The following is a 24,939-nucleotide window of genomic DNA, read 5'->3' as shown; positions in this document are numbered from 1 at the left end:
AAATTGATTGATATTTCAACTGTAGTTTAATTTATATAAGAAAGTCCTTGCAAATAGGTGTTGCCACATCTGTAGCTTAGTTATATTTTATATAGATTTATATCATTTTTTAAAAATATATATAATATATTAAAGGGACAGTCTAGTCAAAATTAAACTTTCATTATTCAGATATGACATGTAAGTTTAATCAACTTTCCAATTTACTTTTATCATCAAATTTGCTTTTTTTCTCTTGGTATTCTTAGTTCACCTATACTCACTATGGAGGATACTCACATAGCTCTAAGATCTTTGTTACAGGACTTTGAGGTTAGAATGCACAATAGGTTTGTCGACCTCATGGGGCTATGTAAATCAATCACCAAACATGAAGAGACTCTACCAGCTGAATCCCCAAATGAGCAGGTTGATGCCCCCCTCCCCGATATAAAAGTGGGGTATAGCGGAACACGCAGAGCCATTAAACACAGTCCGAGATGGAGCTGACAGAACCCAGCAAAATGCGGTAGCCATGGGAGATTGGAGGTTCATGGAGATAGTACCGGTGATATATCAAATAATCTCACCCATATCAAATGCCAGGATGCGGTTGACCCTCCAGGTGGTAGCAAGAGCTCAGCAGTCTTTACCAGAAGGTAAATGATCGCATACTCAATTGATCCACAAAACGAGGGACCCGGTGTTGATGGGATTGTCACCAATAAGGCCCAACTATATCTTAAAATTGATCCACAGCTCACAAATGGAGAAAATGAAGCCCAGCACTCTATATTCACCTCAGAGCCATCGGAACTGTGGCGGACAAAATCTTCACAGCAAAATTGGGCAGTTAAAGGTCCGAAACGTTTCATGTTGGATGCTCATCTGGGACTCCGAACAAATTTGAAAACAGGTGTGGGTTAACCTGCACAAAGCCCTTTAGTAGCTAGTCACCATTAACTTGCAGTAGTGGAGACATATATTATTATATTTACAGAGACTTAGCCACTTATGTAGGGTGACCATATTGCCGCTTTAAAAAGGGACACATATGAAAAATAAATATGTCAGGGCTGTTTCCAGGGCTGTTTAAATAAATGTTTTTCATAAGCACCCTGACATATGTATTTTTCATAGGTGTCCCTTTTTAAAGCGGCAATATGGTCACCCTACACTTATGAGAACTTTACAGTTTGACATATTAGGTTGAGTATAGACCTCTGAATTACTGTGTCTCAAACCATAGCTTTTTACACTTCTTTTAATTGTAACTGCTAACTGCTGTACCTTATCTAGGAATTTTATTGGCTATCTGTTATGTCTTTAGGGTTTGTATTTATACTTTGATCAAGAGTCTATTTAAACATATTAGTAGCAACATCCAGTAAATCCCAAGTACTTTCAGAGTTTTAGAGCATTGTACTCATTATGCTGCCCTTTATAAATAAAGTACTGGACATATTGTTAGACACTATATATCCAGACTAAGGTCATAACCAACCTGCTAAGGTAGGATTCAAGCATCATTCTGACCAGAGGTGTCCATGCAACATAAATTGCAACTTAACTAACTCCCACTAGATATTGGGTAAACTTAGCCGTTCCATATATAGCATTTAAAAAGAGTACAAAATACCCTGACTGGGCTTTTATATATTTATGTACACCCCAAGAGAGTTCTCAAACATTACATGTTGTGCATCTTAGTTAGAATACTCCTGGTATTTCTATGTTGCAATAAGCAACATTATTCTACCATAATTTCCTCCAGATATCAAGTCACGCTTAGAACTTACTCACTTTATCCTTACTTCATAATACGTATTGCATATATTTTTGTAAGTGTTATCAGTTGCTATATTCCTTGTAACTAGTATATTCTTTGTATAGTATATCAGAGATGCTAATTAGCATAATTATATTATATCAGTTGCTAATTTTTTTATACACACGCTAAGGTCCAAAAGTGACCTTCACAAAAGCTAGTTTCCCTTGCTGTTGCACCATAGGATTAGTCAGGTCCAAGAGTGACCTTCCAAGCTATGTTGGGATTGTTGACTAGTATATCAAAATGAGGTTTCATTCTTATGTGACCAACTTTATTCCTGACGCATATGTAAGATGTGGTTCATGAAGCTATTTCATTTTGTGTGTTTTTCTTTACCATTTATATGTGTTTACCATGTTTCATGTTTTATGGTCTAAAAAAGTGATAAATATACTCATTGTTTATCTATATCATCTTATGTTCTATAATTTTCCATTGATATACTAACTTATTTGTATATGCATTTATCAGTTGCTAATATTCCTCCGAATGGTTTTGAATTTTTGACCCTCTAAGTTTAGGAAGGAACTTAACTTGTTAAAAATGAGGTTTTATCTCTTCTATGCCTTTCTACATATTGTTTATCTAGTATACAGGCTACTCAAGGAGTATAGAAGTAGTTCTATTTCACACTGTTTACCAATAGATTATCATTTTCAAAAGTTGGTTTATTAACTATGTTTACTCTACTCTACTTTCTCTTGGGCAAAGATTGAAAAATGTATGTATATGTATACATGTTTGTGATTTGGCATGTATTGTATTTTTCCTTCTATAAAAACCTCAATAAAAAAAAAAGAGTACAAGATCGAGCAAATAACACTATTGGTCACATGTCACTCTGTAAATTTAACTTCAGGTGTTGAGAGATTTTGTTTACGATTGCTTTTCCTCCATGTTAAAGAAGCAACTTCTTTTGAAGATATCTGAACAGTTGATGGTGTTCAATTTTACACATTTAAAGAAGCAGCTCAAAAAACACTGTCTTTTTGAAGATGATCAATCATGGGACTTAACTCTTCATGAAGCTGCAAATGAAATGATGCCTCGACTGCTTAGAGAGATTTTTGCTAATATTTATGCTTTAGCATCTCCTCCTAATGCTAAAGAGCTTTTTGAAAAGTACAAAGGCAAATTTGCTTGAAGGTGGATGAAAATACCACTCACAGTTAAAGTTGCCAGTTCCTTTATTGGATACTTCAACCTCTTCCATGAGGCAAACCTCTAATGAAGCGCAAATGATCCGTACAGCAAATATTATTATTTGGGATGAATCTACCATGTCTAAAAGTGATGCACTCAAATGCGTCAACAAACTCCTTCAAGAGTTGATGAATAACAACAAACCTTTTGGAGGAAAAACAAACTCTTCCTGTTATTGCACATGGAAGTAGATCAGCTATAGTTGAAGCCAGCATAAAATTCAATCCACTCTGGCATAAGTTTAAGTTTTTGAAGCTGACAAATAATGTAAGATCTGTTGATCCTGAGTTTAGCTTTTGGCTTCTAAAGCTTGGAGATAGAATACTCACAAACGAGCATGGCTTTCATGAAGATATCTTTGAAATTCCATCTCAAATGATCTGCAAAGACTCCATTGTAAAGGAGATTTTTGGTGAACAGCTAAAAGATTCTGATGCTTTTAAGTTTGCCAAAATGGCAATTTTATGTCCAAAAATAATGATGTTGACAAGATCAATGAATAAGTTCTTAGTTTGTTAGAAGGTGAAACCTCTACTTATTTAAGCACTGATTCTATTGATGATGAATCACAGGAAGATAGTGATAATTAACCAGTTGAATCTTAAAATTGGCAATATTATTATGCTTTTGCGTAACCTTAATACTAAGAGAGGTCTCTGTAATGGCACCAGATTGGTTGTGAAAGCTTGGCATGAAAATTTAATTATTGTGCAAATATTAACAGGTACTGCTGAAGGTCAAAATGTCTTTATTCCTCAAATAGACTTAGCCCCAAGTAATACAGAACTTCCTTTTATATTATGAAGAAGACAGTTTCCAGTTAAATTGGCATTTGCTATAAGTCTCCAGGTCAAACTTTAGATTGAGTTGCCATTTATTTGCCTGAACCTGTTTTCAGCCATGGTCAGCTATATGCAGTTTTCTCTCGAGTAAAAAGCTCTGCTGACGTAAAAGTTAAAGTCATAGATGGACAAGAACAACTACTTATTAACAGGAAGTGATGCCTGTTTTACTAAAAATGTTGCCTACAAAGAAATATACTCAAAGTAGACATAATTAGAAGAGAAGCAATTTTGGATATATTTAGGTCAGCAGTAGTGATGTCCCGAACTGTTCACCCGCGAACGGTTCACAGCGAACATAGCTTGTTCGCGTTCGCGTTTGTGGGCGAACACATGCCCCTATGTGTCATCATTGAGGAAACTTTGACCCTTTATGTCACAGCCGTCTGACACATTAGAGCCAATCAACATCAGACAGACACTCCCTCACAGACCCTCCCAGCTACTCGGAATCCGCCATTTTAGACTCATAACAACCTTGCTTTCTTAATGGTTTGGGTGTAGCTAATCATGAAGGCCAGATAGACCTGCCACCATTTGGTGTTGTAACAGGTATTAAACTGCAAAGAACAGTATTACTTAACACAACCTACTTACCATGGGTCCCAGAGCATATGTTTGGTTATTATATTTTGTAAGGGTAATCATGCAGGCCATATAGACCTCCACCGATAGGGTGAGTATGAGTAACAGCTATTAAAATGCGAAGGACATTACTAATTAACACAACATAGTTACCATGGGTCGCAGATGTCTTATTATTATATTTTGTATGGGTAATCATCCAGGCCGTATAGACCTCACCAAATAGGGGGAGTTACAGAGATTAAAGTGCTAAGAATGGTAGTACTTAAAACACAACCAAGTTAAAATAGGTACCAGACCGCATGTCATATTATTATATTTTTTCAGGGTAATCAGGCAGGCCATATAGAACACCCCCGATAGGGGGGGGGGGGACAGGGATTAAAGTGCTAAGAAAAGTACTAATTAACACAAGCTAGTTGGGTCCAAGAACGCATGTTTAATTATTAGACTTTATTAGGGTAATTATATATCTAACAAATCTATCTATTTATCTAACTATCAATCTATGTATATCTATCTATCCTATCTATCAATCAATCTATCTTCTGTCCGGGATGTTTTGAGACAGCCACTTTGGGAATGTTAGTTGATTTAGGCCCATTATGGCTTAAAAGCAGACTTTGCATAAACTATGTAATTTTCCATGGGAGTTTTGCCAGGGATCCCCCTCCAGCATGCGACAGTCCAGGTGTTAGTACCCTTGAAACAACTTTTCCATCACTATTGTGGCCAGAAAGAGTCCTTGTAGGTTTTAAAGTTCGCCTGCCTATTGAATTCAATGGCGGTTCGCGAACAATACCGGAAGTTCGAGTCCGCCGTTCGCGAACCGAAAATTTTAGGTTCGCGACATCACTAGTCAGCAGTCCATCCAAATAGGGTGTTGCTACACCTGTAGCTTAAATATATATATAAAATAAGTGTGAGCAAATAGGGTGTTGCTATACCTGTAGCTTATTATATATATATATAAAATATTTTTGATACATTTAGGTCAGCAGTCCATAAAAATACTGTGTTGCTACAACTGTAGCTTAAAGGGACATTATACACTCATTTTTTCTTTGCATAACTGTTTTGTAGATGATCTATTTATATAGTCCATTAAGTTTTTTTTTTAAATGTTTAGTTTTGCTTATTTTTAAATAACATTGCTCTGATTTTTAGACTCCTAACCAAGCCCCAAAGTTTTATGTGAATACTGTCAGCTACCTTCTCCAGCTTGCTCCTGTTTGTGTAAAGGGTCTTTTCATATGCAAAAGAAGGGGGAGGGGGGAAAGTGTCTTATTTACCACTTGCAGTGGGCTTTCCAGCTACCTTTTCAACAGAGCTAAACTGAGAGCTTCTAAGTTTTTAAACAGTTTTATACTGGATTTTTATATCGGTATCTGTGCATCTTATTCTTTATAGTAGTGTCTATTACATGCAGTTATATAAAAATGAGTGTATACTGTCCCTTTAAATAGGAGAAAGTTTCTACATACACTATTGAGGATTGCACCCAGGTAGTTAGTACACCCTGGAGGTTGGAGTGCTGGGCTACCGGCTAATTACTATATATATATATATATATATATATATATATATATATATATATATATATATATACATATACACATATATATATATGTGTGACTGTGTGTGTGTGTATATATATATATTTATATATATTTTATATATATTTGTGCCTGTGCCCTTCATATAAAACAAAATATCAGATTTGTAGTGTAGCTTAAAGTGTCAGTAAACCTAAAAAATAATGTTATATAATTCTGCACATAGTGCAGAATTATATAACATTATACTAGTGCTATCGTTATAAAACCTTATATTCCCTTTTCATTTTTTTAAAATATGACAGTTTTTTGGACCCGCTCTCTGTGCTCTTCTGAGCGGGTCTGTTTTTATTACACAGCGCATCGGGCCAGCTGTATAGTCACAGCCCGGCCCGACCGCGCCATAACACTAAGTGCAGCTCGCTCCTGCTGTCAGACAGAGCGACAGAGAGCGGGTCTGAAAAACTGTCATATTTTAAAAAATGAAAAGGGAATATAAGGTTTTATAACGATAGCACTAATATAATGTTATATAATTCTGCACTATGTGCAGAATTATTTAACATTATTTTTTAGGTTTACTGTCCCTTTAATGTCTCTAGTGACATTTTTATTGGTTCCTGTCTGGATTAGAATCAAGTGGGTTATGGTGGTGCTGATCTTCATCTTCCGTTGAGTTCTTTAAAAAGAAAGTCAGGGATATTGTTTTCAAATGGATACTACTAAATAATAATAATAATAATAATATTTATCTTGTTCTTCCATCCACTGATCAGTAACAAATACTTGAAACATAGGATTACAGGAATATGATTTTTTTTTTAAATCACAGTTCAGCTTTTAATAAAGATTAAAAAGCGCTATGCATTTTGGCGGTAACATCCACCATTTTTTAAGAGCAAAAGTTAAAATAATTAATAAAACAGCTTTGCCATAATCAATTCATATTACAGTATTTCAATTTGAAAAATACAAGGCTGGAAGCGGCTTTTATTCAAAGGGGTAATTTATTTACTGCATTGTACAATTTGCATTTTTTTTGTATAAAACCTCCCTGTCTAGATTACTCTGTTCATTTTGGGCAATAACTGCTCAAAAGAATTACCTCAATCTAAAGTCACCTTTAAATCTAACAAAGAAATAAACTAGAAAATTAATCTAATAAATAAATAGGGATTAATGTTAAAACCTATATATAAACACGACTAATGTTAAATTATTAAATAAACTTTATATTACAAGATATGAATTGTGTATATGATCAGTTTATTCAACTTTGAATTGCAAGATATATTTCTTAAGTCACAATATTCACTGCATCCCAAGCACTATAGAGTTAATTGTAATATATGTTTAAAGGGACACTGAACCCAAAATTTTTCATTCGTGATTCAGATAGAGCATGAAATTGTAAGCAATTTTCTAATTTACTCCCAAATTTTCTTCATTCTCTTGGTATCTTTATTTGAAATGCAAGAATGTAAGTTTAGATGCTGGCCCATTTTTGGTGAACAACCTGGGTTGTTCTTGCTGATTGGTGGATAAATTCATCCACCAACAAAAAAGTGCTGTCCACAGTCTGAACCCAAAAAGCTTAGATGCCTTTTTTAAATAAAGATAGCAAGAGAACGAAGACAAATTAATAATAGGAGTAAATTAGAAAGTTGCTTAAAATTGCATGCTCTATCTGAATCACAAAAGAAAAAAAAATGTGGGTTCAGTGTCCCTTTAACTATTGCTGAATAATCCATCTTTCATAGCTAAAAATATACTTCACTAAGTCTGACATTGACTGAAGGAAAATTAGATTACAAAGTCACTGAAAAATGCTTCTAATCTTGTCTAATTTACCACACAAAATGAACCAACTCACATGTTAAAGACATACTGTATATTAGGTTTGAGATTGAACAGATCTCAGTTAGTACTGGCAGGTTCTATGGTAAATGTTTCTACAAATCTGCATTTATTGAATAACAAATATAATACTCTTATAAATTTCAATTAATTTCCAAACATATAAAAATAACAAACCATAATAAACAAATAATATACAGTTACATATAAAATATATGTAACTTTGTAAAACAGTGATGTATAGCAGATGGAGGCCACAAATCAATATTTTAGAAGCCTTAAAGCAGTGATTTTTAACCTTTTATTTGCCGTGGCACACTTTTTTACATTAAAAAATCCTGTGGCACACCACCATCCCAAAATTTTAAAAAAATCACACATTGTAGCCTAATACAGCATATATATATATATATATACACATACACACACATACTGTATGTATTGTGCTGTTATGCCATGCCTCCTACCAACTACCCCTGCACTGGGAGTAAAAAACAAGCAAAGTTTAAAAAATATGTCACACTGTTGTCAGTCTGCCGTGGCACACCTGAGGATCTCTCACGGCACACTAGTGTGCCACGGCACACTGGTTGAAAAACACTGCCTTAAAGGGATATGAATTTTGTTTTCATGATTCAGATACAGCATACCATTTTAAACAACTTTCTAATTTACTTCTATTATCTAATTTGCTTAGTTCCTTTTGTATCTTTTGCTGAAAAGCATACCTCTGTAGGCTCAGGAGATGGGAGCTAGCTACTGATTGGAGACGGCACATATATGCCTCTTGTAATTGGCTTACCAATGTGTTAAGATAGCTTTCAGTAGTGCATTTGGAAATTTGTTTAAAATGTTAAAATTGTAAAAAGAAAATGTTATAATATGTTAGAGCATTTTATTGTTGAATTATTGCTTACATATAACTATGTGTTTCACCCCCACAAAGGTATTAAACACAAAAGGTATTATTTTAATTGTAACTTAGTATTTTTTAATTTAGGTAATTGGGGTTAATTTAGTGGGTGTTAGGTTAGGGGTCTTAGTAATTTAATTAGTTATTTGCGTTGTGGGGGTTTGGCGGATTAGGGGTTAATAGATTTATCAGAATGATTGCGTTGTGTGGGTTTGGCGGATTAGGGGTTAATAGATTTATAAGGTTTGCTGCGATGTGGGTTAATGGCGGATTAGGGGTTAATAGTTTTAATAGGTACTTTGCGATGTGGGTTGATGGCGGATTAGGGGTTAATACATTTATTAGGTAGTTTGCGATGCTGGGGTTGGCGGATTTAGGGGTTAATACTTTTACTAGGTAGATTGCGATGTGGGTGAATGGCAGATTAGGGGTTAATAGTTTAATTAGGCATATTGCATTGTGGGGGGTTGTCGGTTTAGGGGTTAATATATTTATTATTAGTTGCGATGTGGGGGGATTGCGGATATAGGGTTTTTTATGTGTCGGGTTTATTTTTGGGAGGCGGGTTAGACTTTTACGGGAGATTTTATATATTTTTTTATTTTCTTAGGCGCCGGCAGTTTCTTTAAGTGCCGTAAGTCACTGGCGACTCCAGAAATGTGTATTTACGCACATTTCTGAACATCGCTAGTTTATCCGACTTACGGCACTTTATAAACTGCTGGCGCCGTATATGTTATACCCCGATGTTTGAGGTGAAATTACGGGTGGCGCAGGTTTTTAGCAGTTACGCTGAAGCTTGCGCCACATATGTAATCTCGCCCCATATGCACATCTTTTTTTAATTATATATACAAATTGAAAAAAATGTATTGACAAACTGTGTATCAATTATGTATTACATTAGATAGCTTTCTTGATAGACTATGTTATCAGCATTTAAGATTCCATTATCCATTTTTTCCTCCCTATGGAATTTGCAATGAAAACTGTACTCTACTTTTATTCGGGCATGTTGATTTAACTGACACTAAGGCCTAGATTACGAGTGGTGCGCTAACTTTTGCGCGCAAGCGGAAAGAGGTTTATTGCGGCTCTTTGCGCAAGCCCGGTTACAAGTTGAAAGTAAAGTGTTCACTCAAGCGCAATTGAATTTAACGTGTGTCGGGATATCGCAACTTCAGAACTCTGGTTAACTGTTATACTTGAGTTATAAGGGCTCAAAGATGTGAGTTCTCATGTGTTTCATATATATATATATATATATATATATATATATATATATATATATATACACAGGTAGCCCTCAGTTTACGCCGGGGTTAGGTTCCAGAAAGAATGGTTGTAAATCGAAACCTAATTTATAATGTAAGTCAATGGGAAGTGAGGGAGATAGGTTCCAGGCCCCTCTCAAAATTGTCATAAGTAACACCTAATACATTATTTTTAAAGCTTTGAAATGAAGACTTTAAATGCTAAACAGCATTATAAACCTAATAAAATAATCACACAACACAGAATATATAATTAAACTAAGTTAAATGAACAAAAATATTTGCTAACCAGCATTATAAACCTAATAAAATAATCACACAACACAGACTTCACTTTCATTTTTCTGCAAACAGTTTTTTCTATGCATTCCAATCTGGACTGATTTATAGACAGGAAGATCTTGTTCCTTTGAAATCTGCTTGATAGCTCAGGTCTGGTTAAACTGATTAATTTCAGCTTGCTTGGCTTTGCTGCAACACAAGCGGACAGCTCCACCTACTGGCTATTTTAATAAATGCACTGCTTCTCAATGCTTTTCAATAGCAGTCACATGACTGGAAAAAAAGGTTGTTATTCTGAAACGGTGTAAATTGAACCGTTGTAAAACGAGGGCCACCTGTATATATATATATATATATATATATATATATATATATATATATATATATATATATGTATATATACTGTATATATATATATATATTTGCATACAAAGAGAGAAGCGCTCTACCAGGAACGAACAACAGCTCATTAGCTAGTTCTATGTTGATTTACCACCCAGGAGCAGCCTCTTTTAGACCAGTGTGCTTTTCACAGAAGAAAACTTTCCTGTAGTATATCAGTCTGATCCCGCCGAGTAAGGTCAGTCCAGCCCCGAAATACCAGGCAATTCTCCTCTGAACAAGGAACATGACAACCCCAGACAATAATTTCGGCCTCCTAAGGGCCTCGTCAGTGAGGTGCAGCCACATTCCTCTAAGCACACTGGTCTAATTTGCATACAAAGAGAGAAGCGCTCTACCAGGAACGAACAACAGCTCATTAGCTAGTTCTATGGCGATTTACCACCCAGGAGCAGCCTCTTTTAGACCAGTGTGCTTTTCACAGAGGAAAATTTTCCTGTAATATATCAGCCTGATCCCGCCGAGTAAGGTCAGTCCAGCCCCGAAATATCAGGCACTTCTCCTCTGAACAAGGAACATGACAACCCCAGACGATCATTTCGGCCTCCTATGGGCCTCGTCAGTGAGGTGCAGCCACATTCCTCTAAGCACACTGGGCAAGGAGTCCACGTCTGGTTTTCCCCATCACCCATAGGGAGATCTCCCTATGGTCATATTAATTTGCAACGATCATCTGGGGTTGTCATGTTAATATGACCCTGGGGAAGTCTCCATATGGGTGATGGGGGAAACCAGACGTGGACTCCTTGCCCAGTGTGCTTAGAGTAATGTGGCTGCACCTCACTGACGAGGCCCATAGGAGGCTGAAATGATCGTCTGGGGCTGTCATGTTCCTTGTTCAGAGGAGAATTGCCTGGTATTTTGGGGCTAGACTGACCTTACTTGGCAGGATCAGTCTGATATACTTAAGGAAAGTTTTCCTTTGTGAAAAGCACATTGGTCTAAAACAGGTTGCTTCTGGGTGGTAAATCACCATAGAACTATCTAATGAGCTGTTGTTCGTTCCTGGTAGAGCGCTTCTCTCTTTGTATGCAAATAATATGACCCTGGGGAAGTCTCCCTATGGGTGATGGGGGAAACCAGACATGGACTCCTTGCCCAGTGTGCTTAGAGGAATGTGGCTGCACCACACTGACGAGGCCCATAGGAGGCCGAAACGATCGTCTGGGGTTGTCATGTTCCTTGTTTAGAGGAGATTTGCCTGGTATTTTGGGGCTAGACTGACCTTACTTGGCAGGATCAGACTGATATACTTAAGGAAAGTTTTCCTTTGTGAAAAGCACACTGGTCTAAAAGAGGCTGCTTCCGGGTAGTAAATCATTATAGAACATTCCTCCTTGCAAAACATCTCCAGTTCAGTTAGGTTTGATGGTTGTTGAGCATGGACAGCCCGCTTCAAATCACCCCACAGATTTTCAATGATATTTAGGTCTGGGGATTGGGATGGCCATTCCAGAACATTGTACTTGTTCATCTACATAAATGCCAGAGTAGATTTTGAACAGTGTTTTGGGTCGTTGTCTTGTTAAAATATCCCGCCCCGGTGTAACTTTAACTTTGTGACTGATTTCTCAACATTATTCTCAAGTATCTGCTGATATTGAGTGGAATCCATGCGACCCTCATCTTTAACAAGATTTCCTGTACTGGCAATGACCACACAGCCCTACAGCGCGATGGAACATCCACCAAATTTTACTGTGGGTAGCAAGTGTTTGTCTTGGAACGCTGTGTTCTTTTGCTGGCATGCATAACACCCCTTGTTATGACCAAATAACTCAATCTTTATTTCATCTGTCCACAGCACCTTCTTCCAAAATGAAGCTGGCTTGTCCAAATGTGCGTTTACATACCTCAAGCGACTCTGTTTGTGGCGTGTGTGCAGAAAAGGCACTTTCCCATACAGCATGTGCAAAGTGCGCTGAATTGTTGAACGATGCACAGTGACACCATCTGCAGCAAGATGATGTTGTAGGTCTTTGGAGGTGGTCTGTGGACTGTTTTTGACCGTTCTCACCATCCTTTGCCTTTCCAATATTTTACTTGGCCTGTCACTTCTGGTCTTAACAAGAACTGTGCCTGTGGTCTTTCATTTCCTCACTATGTTCCTCACAGTGGACACTGACAGCTTAAATCTCTGCGATAGCTTTTTGTAGCCTTCCCCTAAACCACAATGTTGAACAATCTTTGTTTTCAGGTCATTAGGAGTTGTTTTGAGGCCCCCATGTTGCCACTCTTCAGAGAAGAGTCAAAGAGAACAACAAAACAACTTGCAAATTGGCCACCTTAAATACCTTTTCTCATGATTGGATGCACCTGTCTATGAAGTTCAAGGCTTAATGGGCTCACCAAACCAATTGTGTGCTCCAATTAATCAGTGCTAGGTAGTTACAGGTATTCAAATCAACAAAATGACAAGGGTGCCCACATTTTTGCACCTGTCTAATTTCTTTTGGATGCATATTGCACATTTTCTGTTAATCCAATAAACCTAATTTCACTACTGAAATATTACTGTGTCCTTCAGTTATCTGATAGATCAAAATGAAATTGCTGATCAAAACACCCAATTATTTATAGATGAAAATCATGGAAATTGTCAGGGGTGTCTAAACTTTTGCATACAACTGTTTATATATATTTACAGAGATAAGTGCACTCACAGGAACGAACAACTGGCTCAATACCATTGTTAGCCTGTTCTATGGCGATTTACCACCTGGGTGCAGCTTTTTTAGCCCAGTAATGCTTTTCACAGAGTAGAACTTTCCTGTAGTATATCAGTCTGCTCCCGCCTATTCCTCTCTGAACAAGGAACACAGAAACCCCTAGACAATATGTATATATGTGTGCTCATATGTATTTATGTATTTATATGTGTGTGTATATATATATATATATATATATATATATATATATATGTATATATATATAATATATACATATAAACACATGAATACATATGTATACATATATTGACATGTATTTAAGTGTATTGGAGACCTTTGCAGTCAAGTAGCTGAAAACATGAAAAAAACATATTTATGGAATATTCATATATAATAAAGTATTTAACTATGTATTTACTGTAAATATTTCACATTCCAATGTTCTTCACATAGGATAATATGTTCTATGTTAGCGCACTTGAGAAAACATGATTGAGTTAGCATGCAAGCAAGGCTGTTAGTTTTTCACTCTTCCAGCTCCATTGAAGCTTATGGTGAAATATGTTAATACCGCTGCGATATTCAAAGTTCAGTTTTTTGCATGCATCTGGTTAGCGCTGGTGCAAAAACTTGTAACAAACGCGCTACCCGACGTGCGCAAAAAGCCTAGCAGAGTTAACGCACGAACAGGAGTGAAAATAGCGACCCACTCGTAATCTAGGCCAATGGAGGTAATTATTGAGTAAACACAATGTTTAATAAGTCTCAATAATAAAAGAGCCAACATCACCTGAAAAAAAAGAACAATTATGAGAATTAGTATTATTAATATTATAGTAATGTGTGGCTTTTTGTGCCAATTTGTGACAGTTTGATTTTATTAAGACAACTAAAGCATAATAAAACAAATCTTCGTCCCAGTCAAAATAGTAGCAAAAAAGACAATATAAAGTTACGACCTAGAAAACATAGTATGTTTTTAAAGTGCTTAATTCATTTATATGCAGACTAATCATTAAAGAGAAAAATTGGCTTTGTAAAGTTACCTAAGAATTGGAGAGCATTCACTGAACAGAAAAATCACTTTAGTGGATTTAGGCCTCTTTGCTAAGATTCCAGTTTAATAACATTCCTAGTAACTTACTGGATATTAAGCATGACAGTATTTCCAACTACTCCCCATGGAGCAAGGATTTTACTGTTCTTGGTTCTGTTTTTTATATGTTTGTCTAAATACAATGTTTTCATAACTACTCTTAGAATAACTGAGGCTAGTCTGTATGGGTATTTCTCAGAGGTATTGACAGACATACAGTATATGGCTAACAGTTTGCTGAAACAGCATTTAGAATCAATAAAAAGAAAAGCATCTATACACCATGGATTTGTACAGGTGTGTCCATTTGTTGAAAAAGCCCTAATTTGGGATTATTTGTTGCAAATAATATGTACACAGGCATCTGTAAACTGTCACACTTGCTTCATCAGGTTGTAACAGGTCTGTAGAGGTCATTATGTGCTAATGAAGTGCCAACACATTGTAGGGTTGGTTTACAGTTTCTGTAGAGAGATTTCAGCACACAAATTACAAAAATATCTCTATCTATCCAAATATTCAAACATTAGTTTTTTCCTGTAGCCTAATGTCTTCATATAGTATGTAACAAATGATACAGAAATGATGCCATACATCTTCAGTAGCTCATAGAATAACAGAAACAGTTTCAGTTTTTGGTGCGGCATGAGAGAAGTCCTGTAGTCTAGCATGAGAGGAGGTGATGGTAGAGGACGCAAGGAGCAGGTCATTGTTGGATCTTATGGGGCGGGCTGGAGTATATTTGTTGATGAGTGAGGACAGGTAGGGTGGGGCAGCATTGATGAGGGCTTTGTAGGTCAGGGTGAGAATTTTTAATTTAATTCTGCTATGAATGGGGAGCCAGTGAAGGGACTCACAGAGAGGTGCAGCAGAAACAGAGCATCGAGAGAGGTGGATTAGCCTGGCAGATGCGTTTAGGATGGATTGAAGGGGAAAGATGCGGGAGAGAGGGAGGCCACTTAGTAAGTTATTACAGTAGTCAAGTCAGGAAATTACCAGGGAGTGGATTAGCTGTTAAGTAGTTTCATCACTTAGAAACGGACGGATTTTGGAGATATTCCGTAGGTGGTTGCAGCAGGATGAAGAGAGCAATTGGATGTGGGGAATAAAGGACAGATTTGAGTCAAGTGTGACTCCGAGGCAGCGGACTTGGGGTGATAGGGAAATAGTAGTGCCGCCAACAGTGATGGAAAAATTAGAAACTGGAGTAGAGTTAGAGGGGGGATTAGAAGTAGTTCAGTCTTGGACATGTTTATTTGTAGGTGGTGAGAGGCTATCCAGGAGGAAATGCCAGATAAGCAGTCGCTGATGTGAGAATTGACAGAAGGAGAGAGTGAAGGGGTGGAAAGGTAGATCTGGGTATCATCAGCATAGAGGTGGTAGTTGAAGCCATAGCTGTTGATAAGTTTACCCAGTGAACAAGTGTAAACAGAGAAGAGTAGAGGACCCAGGAGCCTTAAGGTACACCAACAGACAGAGGCAATGGAGAGGAGGAGTCACCAGGAAAAGAGACAGAGAAGGATCTGTTAGAGAGATAAGAGTGAATCCAGGAGAGGGCAGTATCACAGAGCCCAAGAGAGCTGAGAGTCTGTAGGAGAAGGGGATGATCAACAGTGTCAAAGGCAGCAGAGAGGTCAAGTAATATGAGTATAGAGTAGTAGCCTTTGTTTTTAACAGAAAGGAGATCGTTAGTAACCTTGGTGAGGGTAGTCTCAGTTGAGTGTTGGGGACGGAAGCCAGATTGCAGGGGGTCGAGCAATAAGTTGGAGGACAGGAAGTGGGTTAGGCGATCGAAAACTAGTTTTCAAGGATTTTTGAAGCTAGAGGGAGCAGTGATATGGGGTGGTAGTTTGCAGGAGAGTTAGGGTCAAGGGAGGGTTTTTTGAGGATGGGGATGACCTTTGCATGTTTGAAGGAGACAGGGAATGAGCCGATAGAAAGGGATAGGTTGAATATGTGAGTAAGAGCCGGAGTGAGGGTGGGAGACAAAGAAGGTATTAGATGTGAAGGAATAGGGTCAAGTGGGCAGGTAGTGAGGTGTGAGGAAGACAATAGGGAAGCCACTTCACTCTCAGTGGTTTGGAGGAGGGTGCAAAGAGCGGCAGAGGGGGTGACTGGGAGCGAAGTTGGGAGATTGCAGGCTTGTGTTGGGATGTTTCTTCGGATGGTAAGTGTTTTATTGAAAAAGTAGTCAGCCAGTTCTTGAGCACTGAATGCAGATGAGGGGGGTGGTGCAGGTGGGTAGAGGCGAGAGTTGAAAATGAAGAAGAGTCTTTTAGGGTTTGAGGAGTGAGTGGATATAAGAGAAGAGAAGTAGGTTTGCTTAGCTAAGTGAAGGGCAGAGGTGTAAGAGTAAAGAATGAACTAAGAGTCTTTTAGGTTTTGAGGAGTGAGTGGATATAAGAGAAGAGAAGTAGGTTTGCCTATCTAAGTGAAGGGCAGAGGTGTAAGAGTAAAGAATGAACTAATAGTGCATGAAATCAGGTTCAGGGCAGGATTTCCTCCAGGCACGTTCAGCAGTATGGGAGCATTTTTGTAGGTGGCGTGTTTGCTGGGAGTGCCAGGGCTGGAGCTGACGACGTGGGGCTTTGCAAAGTTGGGGCGGAGCGAGTGTGTCAAGTGCAGAGAAGAGAGTATTGTTATAGTGGTTTATAGCAAGGTCAGGGCAGGATATATTGTGGCAGAGTGGGGGAGGCGTATTGAATAAGGTTGGAGAGTTGAGAAGGGTCTACAGTGTGCAGATTTCTACAGGTGCGGGGGCGAGGGGGGAAAGTAGGTTTTGCCTGTATATTAAGATTACAGGTGAGCAGATGGTGGTCTGAGATGGGAAGTGGGCAACAGGCAACATCAGAGAGAGAGAGCAGAGATAAGACCCAATTAAATGTTTATTCGGTTACCAGTAAAAGCTATAGTTGAGGGATGAATACAATAAAAAACAAATAAAAATGCTGAACTCTTTTTAAAGGGACAGTATACACCAATTTTCATATAACTGCATGTAATATACACTACTATAAAGAATAATATGCACAGATACTGATATACAAATCCAGTATAAAACCGTTTAAAAACTTACATAAAAGCTCCCAATTTAGCTCTGTTTAAAAGGTAACTGGAACACCCAATGCAAGTGGGAAATAGCAGATCCCCCTCCCCCTTTCTTTGCATATGAAAAGACCCTTTACACAAACAGGAGCAAGCCGGAGTAGATATACGTCAGTATTCTCCTAAAACTTTGGGTACTTGGTTAGGAGTCTGAAAATCAGTCTAATGTTATTTAAAAATAAGCTAAACTACACATTTATACAAAAAAAACTGTATGGGCTATATAAATGGATCATCTACAAAACATTTATGCAAAGAAAAATCTAGTGTATAATGTCCCTTTAACTATAAAATAAACTATAACTTCCATCTGTTCTATGTCACACATAGCCAATTACAAAAAAGCATGGGAACATTTCAGTTGTACACACAGATCAATGCCACTATAGACAGCGCTCCCTAGATAATTTACATAAACACTGATTACAAATCATCAGTCTGGTTTTGAACACTGTATAAGATGAAGCTTTGTGCCAGCAGATGCTGGTCTAACTCCTGTACACTCCTTATCTTCCTGCTACTCAACCTGCTGAAATCAAATTGTATCTGAAAAATGGAAACAGAAAAGCTCAGTAACTCCAATAAGAATTGGGTTGTCTTAGAGGGCGACAAAGGCACATAACAGCCATTTTTTATTAGTCTAAAAATATTAAGTATTCTGAAAAGTAAAAGGACTTTCATATGAGAATAAGAGAATGCATGGCCCCTGAAATGTAGAAACAGCTTTCAAGTTAATTGAGGTGTGGAAAAAACATGACCAATTGACCATGTAGATCGTATTTCATTTGTGTACAAAGTCTAAAAGTATTTAATCTGATGATGGTACAGTATTTATTTTGTGTACAGTTTAGTTAAGAAGTATGATTTGAACTTTTTAATAAACAAAGTTCTGGATTATTAATTTGTGAAATAAAAAAAAAAGTCACTCAAAACAGGCAAATAGGTTTCCACAGTTTCAAGATGTCAAATTAAAAAAAGTTAAAAGAGCATTTGAGATGCTGTTAGATGTTCTCTGACTGACTGAAGAAGCAGAGTAAAAGGGCCTTCACTCAATATAGTTACGTGGCCCAAATGCTTTTTGATAAAAGTGAGATAAATGGGCTATCACAGGTTTGATGGACAGTTTGAAAAGCGTTAGACCTTGAAAACCTCATAAAAACCAATACATTGCATTTCACAAGGGAACTTTCATTGATTGGAATGAAGCCCAATATTACACAGTTAATTTGTATGAGCTTACTGAACTAGAAGGATAATGCAGCCTGTCCAATTCTGTAACTAACATTGTCCCCTTCTAGAGTTTTATTTTACTTAAAGGGACAGTATACACCAGTTTTAATTTAGCTGTATGTAATAGACACTACTATAAATAATAACATGTACAGATAACGATATACAAATTCAGTATAAAACTTTTTAAAAACGTACTTAGAAGCTCCCAATTTAGCACAGTTGATTAGATTATTCTGGTTACACCCACTGAAAGGGGCTGAGAACAGACCCTCCCCCTGCATATGAATAGAGCCATTATACAAACAGAAGCAATGTGAAGTCTGTATACCTCAGTATACATCTACAACTTTGGTTGAGTCTGAAAATCGGCACGTTATTTAAAAATAAGAAAAACTATACAATTTTACAAAAACACTCCCAGATGGGCTATATAAATGGATCATCTACAACACATTTATGCAAAGAAAAATTTAGTGTACAATGTCCCTTTAACTTAGCAATGCAAACAGGTAATGCTCTTATACAACTGCAACTACACTTAGGCCCTGATGAGGCCTATCTTGGTTTTAGTGGTTTATTCTAGGCTTGAAATCCATGAGTTACCACCTTTGTTCTCCAGAGGGGCTATTTCATAACAACATGTCTTAACTCTTTACAGCAGTTCTTTATTGTAATTTTGGAATATACCTCTTAAAGAGACAGTCAAGTCCAAAATAAACTTTCATGATTCGAATAGGGCATGTAATTTTAAACAACTTTCCAATTTACGTTTTTTCCACCAATTTTGCTTTGTTCTCTTGGTATTCTTAGTTGAAAGCTAAACCTAAGAGGTTCATATGCTAATTTCTTAGACCTTGAAGGCTGCCTCTAATCTGACAGTTTTTCACCACTAGAGGGCATTAGTTCATGTGCTATATAGATAACATTGAGCTCATGCATGTGAAGTTACCTAGGAGTTAGCACTGATTGGCTAAAATGCAAGTCTGTCAAAAGAACTGAAATAAGGGGGCAGTTTGCAGAGGCTTAGATACAAGGTAATTACGGAAGTAAAATGTGTATTATTATAACTATGTTGGTTATGCAAAACTGGGGAATGGGTATTAAAGGGATTATCTATCTTTTTAAACAACAAAAATTCTGGTTTTGACTGTCCCTTTAAATATTTCTGTTATATATAAAAAAAAAGTAATACAATAAAAAAAAAAAAAATACTTTGAAAGACTTCAGATAATTTTAGTTGATTTAGAGGTATTCTTCTAAATACAAAATCAAAGATATTATGACCAACCTTGGTCTTTTTAGTGCACCTGGGATTAAGAATAGAGTTCTGTATTCCTGTATTCCCAATCAGATCAGGCGTTCAGAGAACACTAACATAGCTACAAATGAGGGACCTCTGAGCAAGAGTAAAGTAATTCCATGCAGAAATCAAGCTCATGTGGTTTGCATTTAGGAAAATGACATTGGATTGACTGTGCTGCTTTTATTTGGTAATCTGTAATGCAGAACATGTGAACCACAGAAACGCTTTCAACAGTTAAAGCAGCTCAAATAACACAGAAACAGTGCAGCAATAAAGAATGAATTAGGGTTGATAGCGAGATTTGCCAATTTCTTCTCAGAGTGTAGAGTTTGCTTTTTTTTCTACATTTTGCTGTAATACACATAGTGAATATAATGCTATTAAACAAATTATATAGTCGCAAATACTAGTTTAGCTGCACATAACAGAACAACCTCTTTAATTAAAAAATAAATATAAATACACACACAGACACACACACTCATGCTCCTGATTGCCAAAGCAATGCATTATTGTCCGCTCTGGCAGCCAATGGACATTTACATTTCTCCTTTTTTTTTAAGATGCATTTCCATAACTAAATTAACAATATCTACATTGGTGAAATATATTACCTAGACAACCGTGGACAATTACAGCAAGCCAGGTACATGCCTACAGCAATTACTTTCTCAAAAGCCTTAGGTGGTAACACAAATTAAAAAAATATATGAGATTCAAACTGGCTGCAATGTATAAAGCAGAAGATTGAACTACAGTTTCATTGCATGTATTTATTCATCCCTCCCTCCCAATTGTCTCAGAAACCACGGGGTCCATCCGATAAAAATCGTCGCCCGCAAAAGCCGGCGACGCCAATATTTGCGCGGGTTTGGTATCCTATATACGGCGTAACCTAGAAGTTACGCGCGTATATTTCTGCCGTCGCCCGTAGTTTTTTGGGCTATAGGCAGGTATACCAAACCCGCGCAGTTTGGTATCCAATATGCAGCGTAAGGACTTACGTGGCGAAAATGGAGAAAACTTACTCCATTTTCACCTCGCCACAAAAAGCAGCCGTAAGAAGCCTTACGCTGACTATTGGAGCCCCGTAACTCCCTAAACTGGCAGCTAAAATAAACCTAACACCTAACGCATGCGCAATGTCTATCTCCCTGTCAACCGCGATCTGCTAAAATAAACCTAACACCTAACGCATGCGCAATGTCTATCTACCTGTCAACCGCGATCCCCCCCCGAAATCCCTAATAAAGTTATTAACCCCTAAACCGCCGCTCCCGGACCCCGCCGCCATCTACATAAACTAACCCCCTACTGTGAGCCCCTAAAACCGCCGCCATCTACCTTATCTATCCCCTAATTAGAACCCCTTACACCGCTGTCATCTACCTTATCTATCCCCTAATCTGACCCCTTACACCGCCGCCACCTATATAAAAATGATTAACCCCTAATCTAATCCCCCTATACCGCCGCCAGCTATATTAATATTATTAACCCCTAATGTAAGCCCCTTACACCGCCGCCATCTCTATTAAAATGATTAACCCCTTATTTAATCTACCTACCCCGCCGCCAGCTATATTATCTATATTAACCCTAAGTATATTATAGTTAATATAGGTATTACATTATATATATTAACTATATTAACCCTAATTATATTAGGGTTAATATAGTTAATATAGTTACTATAGTATTTATATTAACTATATTAACTCTATCTAACCCTAACACCCCTAACTAAATTTATATTAAATTAATCTAATTCATTTATAAACTAAAATATTCCTATTTAAATCTAAATACTTACCTATAAAATAAACCCTAAGATAGCTACAATATAATTAATAATTACATTGTAGCTATGTTAGGGTTAATATTTATTTTACAGGTAAATTGTTAATTATTTTAACTAGGTATAATAGCTATTAAATAGTTATTAACTATTTAATATATACCTAGTTAAAATAATTACCCAATTACCTGTAAAATAAATCCTAACCTAAGTTACAAATACACCTACACTATCAATAAATTAAATAAACTACAAACATCTATCTAAAAATACAATTAAATTAACTAAACTGAATTACAAAAAAAAACAAACACTAAATTACAAAAAATAAAAAAAGATTACAAGATTTTTAAGCTAATTACACCTATTCTAAGCCCCCTAATAAAATAATAAACCCCCAAAATAAAAAAAATTCCCTGCCCTATTCTAAATTAAACAAATTTCAAAGCTCTTTACCTTACCAGCCCTTAAAAGGGCCTTTTGTGGGGCATGCCCCAAAGAATTCAGCTCTTTTGCATACAAATACAATACCCCCCCCCCATTACAACCCACCACCCACATACCCCTATTCTAAAACCACCCAAACCCCCCTTAAAAAAGCCTAACACTACCCCCCTGAAGATCTCCCTACCTTGTCTTCAACACACCGGGCCGAACTCCTGATCCGATCCGGGTGATGTCTTCCTCCAAGCGGCAAAGAAGAATTCTTCCTCCGGCGATGTCTTCCTCCAAGCGGCAAAGAAGAATTCTTCCTCCGGCGACGTCTTCCTCCAAACGGCAGCAAAGTCTTCATTCTTCCGGCGGCATCTTCAATCTTCTTTCTTCGCTCCGCCGCCGCGGAGCATCCATCCCGGCCGACTACTGAACTTGGAATGAGGTACCTTTAAATGACGTCATCCAAGATGGCGTCCGCCGAATTCCGATTGGCTGATAGGATTCTATCAGCCAATCGGAATTAAGTTAAAAAAATCTGATTGGCTGATTGAATCAGCCAATCAGATTCAAGTTCAATCCGATTGGCTGATCCAATCAGCCAATCAGATTGAGCTCGCATTCTATTGGCTGTTCCGATCAGCCAATAGAATGCGAGCTCAATCTGATTGGCTGATTGGATCAGCCAATCGGATTGAACTTGAATCTGATTGGCTGATTCAATCAGCCAATCAGATTTTTTTAACTTAATTCCGATTGGCTGATAGAATCCTATCAGCCAATCGGAATTCGGCGGACGCCATCTTGGATGACGTCATTTAAAGGTACCTCATTCCAAGTTCAGTAGTCGGCCGGGATGGATGCTCCGCAGCGGCGGAGCGAAGAAAGAAGATTGAAGATGCCGCCGGAAGAATGAAGACTTTGCTGCCGCTTGGAGGAAGACGTCGCCGGAGGAAGAATTCTTCTTTGCCGCTTGGAGGAAGACATCGCCGGAGGAAGAATTCTTCTTTGCCGCTTGGAGGAAGACATCGCCCGGATCGGATCAGGAGTTCGGCCCGGTGTGGTGAAGACAAGGTAGGGAGATCTTCAGGGGGGTAGTGTTAGGCTTTTTTAAGGGGGGTTTGGGTGGTTTTAGAATAGGGGTATGTGGGTGGTGGGTTGTAATGGGGGGGGGGGTATTGTATATATTTTTAAATGCAAAAGAGCTGAATTCTTTGGGGCATGCCCCACAAAAGGCCCTTTTAAGGGCTGGTAAGGTAAAGAGCTTTGAAATTTGTTTAATTTAGAATAGGGCAGGGAATTTTTTTTATTTTGGGGGTTTATTATTTTATTAGGGGGCTTAGAATAGGTGTAATTAGCTTAAAAATCTTGTAATCTTTTTTTATTTTTTTGTAATTTAGTGTTTGTTTCTTTTTGTAATTTAGTTTAGTTAATTTAATTGTATTTTTAGATAGATGTTTGTAGTTTATTTAATTTATTGATAGTGTAGGTGTATTTGTAACTTAGGTTAGGATTTATTTTACAGGTAATTGGGTAATTATTTTAACTAGGTAGATATTAAATAGTTAATAACTATTTAATAGCTATTATACCTAGTTAAAATAATTAACAATTTACCTGTAAAATAAATATTAACCCTAACATAGCTACAATGTAATTATTAATTATATTGTAGCTATCTTAGGGTTTATTTTATAGGTAAGTATTTAGATTTAAATAGGAATATTTTAGTTTATAAATGAATTAGATTAATTTAATATAAATTTAGTTAGGGGTGTTAGGGTTAGATAGAGTTAATATAGTTAATATAAATACTATAGTAACTATATTAACTATATTAACCCTAATATAATTAGGGTTAATATAGTTAATATATATAATGTAATACCTATATTAACTATAATATACTTAGGGTTAACATAGATAATATAGCTGGCGGCGGGGTAGGTAGATTAAATTAGGGGTTAATCATTTTAATAGAGATGGCGGCGGTGTAAGGGGCTTACATTGGGGGTTAATAATTTTAATATAGATGGCGGCGGTGTTAGGGGCTCACTTTAGGGGGTTATAGATATAATATAGCTGGCGGCGGGGTACGGGAGCGGCGGTTTAGGGGTTAATAACTTTATTAGGTTGCGGCGGGGTACGGGAGCGGCGGTTTAGGGGTTAATAGCTTTTTTATTGTTAGGATAGTGAGGGGGGATAGCGGATAGAGGGTTAGACAGTGCGGGCTATGTTAGGGAGGCGTGTTAGACTTGTCGGGCTATGTTAGGGAGGCGTGTTAGACAGTGCGGGTGTTTTAGACTTTAGTCAGGTTTTATAGGCGCCGGCAGTTTCTAACGTGCCGCAAGTCACTGGCGACGCCAGAAATTTGTACTTACGCAGATTTCTGGACATCGCTGGTTTGTCAGACTTACGGCACGTTAGCATCTGACGGCGACTTATATGGGATAGCTCGAGTTGCGAGCTGAAACTGCGGGCGACGCCGGTTCCCTCGCTTGCGCCGCAAACTGCGATCTATATCGGATCGCGCCCCAGAAGTCTATCTGCATTTCAGATCAAAGTATTTATGTCCCTAC

At 37.4% G+C, this 24,939-nt stretch overlaps 1 protein-coding gene across 1 annotated transcript in view; it reads right to left on the bottom strand.

Moving 5' to 3' along the window:
• CREB5 (cAMP responsive element binding protein 5) overlaps positions 1-24,939 on the bottom strand; it is an 823,361-nt gene that overhangs the window by 421,826 nt on the left and 376,596 nt on the right. The window lies entirely within an intron of this gene.

Source organism: Bombina bombina, chromosome 5 (assembly GCF_027579735.1).
Source record: "Bombina bombina isolate aBomBom1 chromosome 5, aBomBom1.pri, whole genome shotgun sequence".
Taxonomy (NCBI): Eukaryota; Metazoa; Chordata; class Amphibia; order Anura; family Bombinatoridae; genus Bombina; species Bombina bombina.
This window is presented reverse-complemented; position numbering and strand designations above follow the sequence as displayed.